Source organism: Colias philodice, chromosome 31 (assembly GCF_061535455.1).
Source record: "Colias philodice isolate Cphi_HAF_F1 chromosome 31, ilColPhil1 Martin Lab GWU primary, whole genome shotgun sequence".
NCBI classification, from domain to species: domain Eukaryota; kingdom Metazoa; phylum Arthropoda; class Insecta; order Lepidoptera; family Pieridae; genus Colias; species Colias philodice.
In genome coordinates, this window is record NC_143116.1 from 2597833 (window position 1) to 2607856 (window position 10024).

The window sequence follows — 10024 nt, forward strand, 5'->3', positions numbered from 1 at the left end:
TTATATATATCTATCCCTAACATAACATGGTGCGCTCGCGATGTACGCGTAAACCTAAACTATCCTCTATATTTATTACTAGCTTTCCGCCTGCGGCTTCGCCCGCGTTTTCAAAAAAAAACCCGCATAGTTCCCGTTCCCGTAGGATTTCCGGGATAAAACCTAGCCTATGTCACTCAGAAATGATGTAGCTTTCCAACAGTGAAAGAATTTTTCAAATCTGCCAAGTAGTTTCGGAGCCTATTCAATTCATACAAACAAACAAACAAACAAAAAATCAAACCTTTCCTCTTTATAATATTTGTATAGATGTAAAGATAACTAAAAGTAAATCATTAATATTATCGTCTAAGGAGTCTAGGAGTTGCGCTAATTCTGCATATTTAATTGTGTCTGATTCGTCAAACCTCGTTATAATGAATTGCATGGTTCTATTGATTTCCTTTTGGTTGTCCACTAATTTATTTATTACTTTTGTATGTTCAGACATCCATGTATACTCAGGCTAATATACCTTTTAGAATCAGAACTAAATTTATCCTGGTTATTCTGTAGATCTTTTATAGCGTTATCATAAGTAATTGCGTCACTGTAATCTAAGTTGCCTGTTATGCTTTTAAAAATAGAACCTAAACCATTTATCAATCCACGTTACACGGCCAGCACGTCGATTCTGTAAAATTCAGACAACAACTCGCATATCACGTCGCTATTCACTCTCACTTCGCATAAGGTTCAAAATGACCTTGATTTTGCATTCTGTAAGCATCACCTAATCACTTGCGAAGTGAAGTGAGCTCCAAAGCGACCAATACTGTACTAGTGACTACCACACTCAACAAAATGTAATTCGACATTTATCGGTTTTTTATTTTATCAGTTTTTGACACAGAATTTTAGCTAAATATGATGTTTAAATTACAATCTATTATTTTAAGGAATTTGAGGCAGCTAATAAGTAAAAAATAAACAGAAAACTCTAAATTCGTGTCGTGAATATAATCTATGCTTACCAAAATTACTGACAGCCAACATCATTATTAATCTGTGGACAATATTTTCATCTCGTCCTTGCATTGTTTTGTTTGCATTTTGTTTGTTTTTTTATCGTTCAGTGCCGTTAATTATTGTGAAATAATCATGAAGTAAGTTTATATTTCTTGTTGTAAAGTTCAAAAATAATATTAATTAAAGAAATGTTTATTTTGTTTTCTAATCCAACAATAATGTTTCAGTCCAAATGAAACACGTTCCTCTCACCCATCGTCGGCTCAGGTTGAAACTCTGATAGAGTTTATGGAAAGAAACCCTGGCATGGCGAAGGGTTTCTTGAGAACTCAAAATGCCAGAGAGCGAAGTCGACGCCAGTGGGAGGAACTAGCCGTGCGCCTCAATAGTATAGGTGGCACCATCAAAACCTACAAACAGTGGACCAAGGTTAGCAGTGCTTTTTTTACATGTTAGAACCACTTAACATTCCATAAAGCAAACCACTTAAAATATGCGATAATCTTGGTTTCAAGTGTGTTCCTTGATTTCATAAATATCTTATTTTAATTTTACGTAATTTTACTCAATACTTGACTTTGAATAATAAGGAAATGGAGATTTTAATGTAGTTTAAAAAATACATGTGTATTTAATAACAGCAATTTTTTATAATTTCTTTAAATAAATGTCTGATTATAGTATTGGTCTGACAAAAAAAGCGCCATAAAAAAAAAGTAGCAGCACGTTCTGCTGCTAGGCGTAGGACTGGTGGTGGGATGGAGGATGAAGTGGAACTATCAGAGCTTGAAGAAAGAATTGTTGCTTTATGTGGTGGTGAAAGCTTTTCTACAGGAGATGCACATTTAGGCATACAGCCATTTCCGGTAAGTTTAGAAATGCATTAGGTAAGTAGTACTGGAAGCACTCTGCAAGGTTTGCTGTCGTTTTTATAGCGCCCATTTTTTCAGTAGTTTAGACCCTTTCTAATGTAAAGTGAATTTAAGTGAAGTTAAATTTACATGTTTCAGGAAAATGACACCCCGTCTCCATCACATGAAGTGCAACAAATACAAGATGCTGATACTGACAATGTAAGATATTTAAATTTAATTCATAATTTTATGGAATTAATTAATAATATACTCTTATCTAGCATTTATTTGTTTATATTTACTTATTATAGATTCATGTACCACAACAACAGCAGAGTCAGGCACCTACTGAGGAATCACCAGCTATTTTATTTTATGTAAGTTATATTGTACTAAATACTAGTCACATCAGATTTATATAGGTAGTAATAGGTACATGTACCCACTATTATAAATCTGATGTGTCTAGATTATACTCTATTAGATCTGAATGTACACCTATAAATATTCAAATTCATCATTACCAATATAATTCAAAAAGTAATTTATCTGTAGGGTACTATTTATTTACACATTCTCCTTTATTTTTCACCGCACATCCTCGCTATTTGAATATTACTTTGCACTTCACTGTACATAACTAACTTTTATGATGGAAGCTATGAAACAATCGATTTTGAGCATGGAAGAAATGTTCAATAAGCGGATGACAGACTTTCAGAAGGATCTCCAGAATATAACGTCTTCACCGGCCGCAAATCCACCTTCTCAGTTACGATCCGAGTTCGCCGCGTTTCGTTCTTTGGTCTTGGACCAACTGAAATCATTGCAGTCACAAGTGGACCTGCTCATGAAAATATCAGATGAGCAAGAGATGAAGAGTAGACGCAAGTTTCTTTTGTTGCACGGTGTAGTGGAAGATAAAAATGAGCAACCATCATCCATTCTTTCTCTTCTTTCTAAACATCTTGGCATAACAGAGCTTATGACTGATAACATAAGCCGTTGTCACAGAATTGGTGTGTTGAAGGAAGATAAGCCAAGGCCTATTCTAATTAAGTTCAATGACCTTGGTGTGAAGAACAGTGTTTGGGCTTCGAAGGCTAAACTGAAAGGGTCTGGAATAACACTGTCAGAGTTTTTGACGAAAAGGCGTCACGAAATCTTCATGGCAGCCAGAAAGCGACATGGTGTATCCAGGTGTTGGACCAGGGGTGGCCAAATCTTGGTGATTGCTCCTGACGGCTCCCGCCACCGCGTGGATTGCATAGACGATGTGGATGCCATTCCAGTCCTAGAGCCCCAGGTCCCCTCGCAGACTACAGAGCCGACAGTTGCTCAGAAGATGTCCAAAGTAGCACGGACCAAAAGATTACCGCCCAAAGTAAAGTAATGTATGTATTAATATAATTATTGTTTTCACGTTGTTATCATCTTTTTGCATGTATTTCTTTACATTTCATAATCGCTTCTCGCATTATGAAGGTATAGTTTCACTGTAATGCATTTTAGGTTATTGGTATTATCACTTTGTTTTTAGAATTTTTATGTTTTTTGTCACTATATCACTGTTTTTGTTTAAACTTAAGACTCTAAAAATACGTATGTTGACTTGTATTCACTATTTTTATAATCCGTATCTGTAATAATCACTTTGTAACACGTTAGATCCGCACTATAAACTGTGTAACTTGTAAACAACGTATATAGCTATACCTATCACAGCTTTATCTGTATTACCAAGAGAATGAATGTGTTCAATTGCCATTCGTAAACAACTTCCGACTAATGTAATTATTCAAATCATAGACAACATATCTAAGCCTATTTTATATAATATTAACAGGTTATTTTATATTATTCTTATTGTTAGTTTTTATTAACTTTTATTCATATATATTTTTTTACCTAATTGAAAATACTGTAAAAGTGTAAATTACGCGCCGAAGGTACAGGATAATTAATTACCTTAATTAATTGTTTTTCATTTTTGTTTTCATATTTTCAGTATAATCAGTGTTCATTCGTCTTTTTTATTTTATTTTATTACTTCTTATTTACTTATATCTGAGTATTAATAATTGTTTTATATTCAATAGTATTTATTATATTTCTATTTAAACATTATAACTATATATTATTATTTTCATTTTTTTTACTTGTCTTATTAATTGATTTTCTCTCTTATTAATTTGAAATATGTCTACCATAAATAATAGTTTTGTTTATAGCAATAATTCCTCGCCTTCGTCTGATAGTGATTCCTTTCACAGCGCTTCCTCTCCTCCTTTAGATTTTACTCTTTCTAATATTTTCCACAACTCTAATAAAAACTTCAACGTAGTTCATATTAATGCCCAAAGCATTCCGGCTCATTATCCCGATATGCTCGCCTCGTTTACCTCCGAAAATATCCACGCTATCCTTATCTCCGAAACCTGGCTCAAGCCATCCCTTCCTTCAACTAATTTCTCCCTTCCCGGTTTCCAACTCATCCGCAACGACCGCATCGGTAGGACCGGGGGAGGAGTAGCGATATACTTACGCTCTCATATACCGTACTCCCTAATTAGCGCATCCTCTCAGCCCCCCCCTCCGAATGCGGCTGAGCACCTCCTCCTTGAAATCCTTCTCTCCAACACTAAAATACTCTTAGGAGTGTTTTATAGTCCTTCTTTAACTGTTAACTACTTTCCTTCCTTTCAACTCCTCCTTGACCGATTTATTCCACTTTACCAGCACGTTTTACTTATGGGTGACTTTAATACCTGTCTGGTAAAGGATGACTCCCGTAGTAAAAAATTACTCTCCCTTCTAGATTCCTTTAACCTTCAAACCTTGCCTTCGAATCCTACACATTTTAGTCCCAACTGTAATCCTTCACTCCTAGATCTCATGATAGTTTCAAATATTAATTTAGTCTCTAACTATGGTCAGTGCTCTGCCGACGCTTTTTCTTACCACGACCTCATCCACTTATCCTACAACCTACGTCCTCCCAAACCCAAGCCTTCCTACCTTTTGCGGCGTAATTTTGGTGGTATCGATTTAGAAAAGCTGTTAGACGATGCCACAAATGTTAATTGGGATATGATTTATGATGCCGGTTCGATTAATGAAAAAATTAACTTGTTTAATTGCTTGCTTCTACAGATTTTTGATAAGCATGCACCGCTAAGACGTATAAAAGTTAAGCACCTTCCTGCGCCCTGGCTTACTCCAGAATTAAAAACTTTATTGCAAAAGAAGAATAACGCTAAAGCCAAGCTCAAAACCGCTAAAACCGATTTTGCACGGGAAAAGTATAGAAATATCCGGAATCGCTGCAATACATTGTGTAGAGATGCACAAAGACGCCATATTCATAATTCCGTCGAGAACGGCGACACATGTAAAATTTGGAAATTTTTAAAGACTTTAGGAGTTGGTAAATCCCAATCAAATAACCTCCCCCCCAATATTAATATTGAATTGTTAAACAAACATTTTGCATCTTCTTCCCATCTTTGTCCTGATCAAAAAAGGTCAACACTGCAATATCTTTCATCAACTGCAACTCCTACTCATCCACCGTTCTATTTTAATCAATTCACTGTTAGTGATGTTAAAAAGAATATTCTGTCCATTTCATCGAATGCTGTCGGTTGTGACTCAGTTAGTCGTAATATGTTTGTCCCCATCCTTGATATAATTGCTCCCGTCATAACCCACATCCTCAACTTTTCCTTATCCTCCAGTGAATTTCCTGACATTTGGAAAGACGCTAAAATTATCCCTCTCCCGAAGAAATCTAATCCAATTTCCTTCTCAGATTTCCGTCCAATCTCCATTCTACCTTTCCTTTCCAAAGTCCTTGAACGCCTTATCCACCAACAGTTAAGTTCCTTTTTATATAAAAACAGTATTCTCAGTCCCTTCCAATCTGGTTTTCGTCCAGGACATAGTACGACTACTGCACTTGTTAAAGTCACGGATGACATTCGTAATGGAATGGAAAAGAAGCAGTTGACAGTTTTAACTCTCCTAGACTTTAGTAATGCTTTTAACACCGTCGATTTCGACATATTGCTACAACTGCTTCATTCTATTAACATATCTCCTACAGTGGTTGATTGGTTTCACAGTTACTTGCACGGTCGCCGACAGCATGTATTATTGGAGGACAAGTCATCGTCCTGGTGTGATGTTGTTGCAGGTGTACCGCAAGGTGGCGTTTTGTCTCCTCTCCTATTTGCTATTTTTATAAATTCCATAACCAAAAACTTATCTTCTCTCTATCACATGTATGCCGACGATCTCCAGATATACACCCAGTCAACCCTCGAGAACTTATCCTCAGCAATCTTAAACACCAACACCGATTTGGAAAGAATTTCGACTTGGAGCCGTAGGTACGGTCTGAATATTAACCCAAGCAAGAGCCAAGTCATTATCATCGGTAGCCCCTGTTTAATTTCCCGGATTGACTGGACATACATCCCCAAAATTCATATTGATGGCTACGTCATTGAATTCCAAAAATCTGTCAAAAACCTGGGCGTACACTTTGACACGACCATGTCTTGGTCGTATCACATAAAAGAGACGAGTCGCAAACTTTACGCAGCGGCAAGTTCTCTTAGACGTTTACGGCATTTCTTACCGATTTCTACCAAAATTATGTTAGCTAAATCCTTACTACTTCCGCTCCTTGATTATGCTGACGCCTGTACCACTGATCTTAGTGAAGAGCATTTAAATACACTTGAGCGTCTCCAAAATTTCTGCATTCGTTTTGTTTACGGTCTTCGTAAATATGACCACGTATCCCAGTTTCGCAATAAACTCAAGTGGCTTCCTATAAGACTTCGCCGGAATGCAAATGCGTTGAAGCTGTTATTTTCCATCCTCTTCGATCCCAATTCTCCCTCCTATTTAAAAAAACAATTTAAGTTCCTTGATTCAGGTGTTTATACTCTCCGTTCCGCTGATAACCTTCTCCTTAGTTTTCCTTCTCACCACACTAGTTTCCTTGGTAAATCCTTTGTCATAACCGCTATCAGACTTTGGAATTCTTTGCCTATTGCTGTTAGACGAGCTTCCTCGAAAACTTCCTTTAAAACTCTTTTATATAAATATTTCTCTAATTTAGCTTTTCCTTCTAAATAAATATGTATGTATTATATTCCCTCTTCTTTTTCATATAATATGTATTTAGTTTATTCTCTATTATCTTTACTTTTATTGCCGCCCGTGTACCTATAATTCATTAATTCATTATCCTTTACCTTGGGCAGCCTGGTAGAGATCGCTGATAAGCGATAAGGTTGCCTTATGTGCTATGCATGTTTTCCATTTCTTTTAATATTATGTAATGTAATGGTACATAAAATAGTTAAATAAATAAATAAATAAATATTTGCAGTCAAAATATTTTAATATAATTTTATCCCATAAGGAAGATACCATTTTATCCAATTTACTTTTCAGGATCCCACTCTGATTGAGGACAGTCAAGAAGAACACACTCGTAGTTACAGACCACCAGCTCGTGCAATTTCGAGAAAACTGCTGTTTGCTTCCTCATCCAGCTCAACTGTTGGAACAAGCCAAAGCATTTTACGGGTATGTATCTGAGTAGAGACAGATTTGAGTTGTCACAGCAAGTGTAGACTGGCCTGTTGGTCTAGTGGTTAGTGACCCTGACTGCTATGCCGGAGGTCGTGGGTTCGATTCCCACCCAGAACAAATGTTTGTGTGATGAGCACGATCATTTGTTCTGTGTCTGGGTGTAATTTATCTATAATATGTATGTATTTAGAAATATATAAGTATGTTTATCAGTTGTCTAGTACCCATAACACAAGCTCTGCTTAGCTTGGGACTAGATGGCGTTGTGTGATAGTTGTGGAATATTAATATTATTATATTAAGTGTATCCTGTGACTGTGATGATTCAAATCATACCTTGAGAACAGATCCGCTACACTCTGGCTTTAGTTGGGTAACCATGTCACATGTTTTTTTTGTTTACTTTTTTATTTAACTACTTAAACCTAATTATTATACGTAAGATTTTTTCAAATCTCTTTCTGAAATTTCATGTGCATTCCTTGGAATTGTCAATATTTTTAATTATAATATTAGGAAGTGGGTTTCCTTTTTAAGATTGTTTCTGTTGTTTCAGAATAACCAGTTAGAGCACACTCCTCCTCCAAATCCTCATATATATCATCCGAGCCTGTCCCCTCCAACGGTAACACTGTCCCACACACCCACACCTTCACCTTCACGCCGTGGTTCCACCCAAGTAGCCTCCCCAGTGATTCAAAGAACTGCTGCTTCATCATGTAAGTGAACAATAAATTATAAACAACTTTCATTACCATTAGATGGAGAATTTTAAAGAAGTATGCATTTTCCATACTAAAATTTTCTTTTTTATTTTCTACTTAATTTATAAATTACTTAGATTAAGCGACAAAAATAAGTTTTGGCTTAGGTAAAATAAATAATGGTCATTCTGCTCACAAAAGATTTCATGTTTAGAAAATTAAGTAATAAGGTTTTTTTACTATTGGTAGTTGTCTATGATGGTCATTAATCGATATAATATCAAGCAAGCTGAATAAAGTAAATCATAGAAGTGACGACTTAAAGAACCTTCATGTAAGTTATGTAAATATTTATCTTTTTAGCTTCTCGTCACGCAGCTTCAGTTGCTTCACCTTCTCGCCGCCCTAGGACAGTTCGTGGTAGTCGAGGTGGTTCTGTGTGTAAGTACAAACTATCAAAACTTCACTTTTGAAACAAATGACAACGAAAAGCTGCTATTTATTTATGAGTTTTTATTAACGCGTGTACTAATAGGTGTTCTCTTTTCAGCATCACGTCACACGTCTTCAGTTGCTGCTCCTCCACCATCACAACGGCGAACGGAATTCTCCACCACCACCGAGAGATTCCTGAGGGTGGAAGAACAGCAGCTGGAGTTACAAAGATTAAATTCACAGATCTTACAGTCCTTTCTGGAGAGGAGTGCAGAGAGGGATAAAATTTTAGCTGAAGCTGTGGCTGCAGTCGGGAAAGGGCTGCAAGCATTGGCAGAGGCCAAAAATAGAGATAGGGTGTAGCAGTATGAGTCGTGTTTTAGTTTTTAAAGTAAGATTTTTAGTTTTTAAAGTAAGATTTTTAGTTTTTAAAGTAAGATTTTTAGTTTTTAAAGTATGATTTTTAGTTTTTAAAGTAAGATTTTTAGTTTTTTAAAAACTAAAAATCTTACTTTAAGTTCTGTAAGTTTTTTTAATATTTAAATTAAACACTTTTAACGAATACTAGCGCAGTTTTATTGAAAGACCCGCCTCACACACCACAGAATACATACAATAAACAACACCAAAATCAAAATCGAATATTTTTATTTCACTTAGGTGCTCGGTTCGGGTTGGTCGATTCCATGGAGAAGAACCGGCAAGAAACTCCATGGTTACTCTTTTAAAATATGGTATAGTTTTACAAACTGATTGTTACAAATTTTGAATAGGTACTTAGATATGTGAGAAAAACGTAGGTCTGGTAATAAGGGGAAAGTCCTTACGAAAATTAGCACTACAAAAGAAGAAATATATATAAACACACGACCTACTATGTTCTCACATTCACAAACAAGGAGTATGGAAAAATCTGTATAAAAAGAAAGCTATAAAGCTGGGTTACTTCTATATTGTCTTACAAACTAACAAATCTGAACAAAGAGAGTAAAAGCTTAGCTAAGGCAAAACGAACACAATAAAATAAAAAAACTATCAGGAATAAAATAGATGAATCATATCCTAACACGTGGATAGAAGAAGTTAAAGATTACAAATAAGTGCTGCTGCTGAGCTGCCAGGATCAAATTAATTATGACGTGAACGCCAAAGCCTATTCACTATGTTTCGCCTATGTAATTGCCCTAGAGCTAAATCGGTGTTAGATGGCAAATCCCTAGTTTGCCTCCTTTGAACTTCAGCAATTGTTTGAAGCTCTTCTAGTCGCTCTTCTTCCGAAATTGTGAATGCCGGCATTCCTGCGCGATTGCACATGTTGTGCAAAACACAACATGCGATAACTATTTTTGCAACTACGTCTGGATGATAGTTGAGCACTCTGTGCACTAATAAGCACCTAAATCGTCCTTTTAG

The 10024-nt window shown here is 36.0% G+C and overlaps 1 pseudogene across 1 annotated transcript; it reads left to right on the forward strand.

The window, feature by feature from the left end:
* Positions 1-672: 672 nt before the first annotated feature.
* On the forward strand, positions 673-9044 carry LOC149475119 (uncharacterized; annotated as a pseudogene). Its single transcript, XR_016318131.1, has 9 exons — positions 673-1145; positions 1236-1437; positions 1690-1874; positions 2019-2081; positions 2174-2239; positions 7332-7466; positions 8029-8191; positions 8540-8617; positions 8727-9044. The product of XR_016318131.1 is annotated as an uncharacterized LOC149475119 (transcript).
* The last annotated feature ends 980 nt before the right edge of the window (positions 9045-10024 follow it).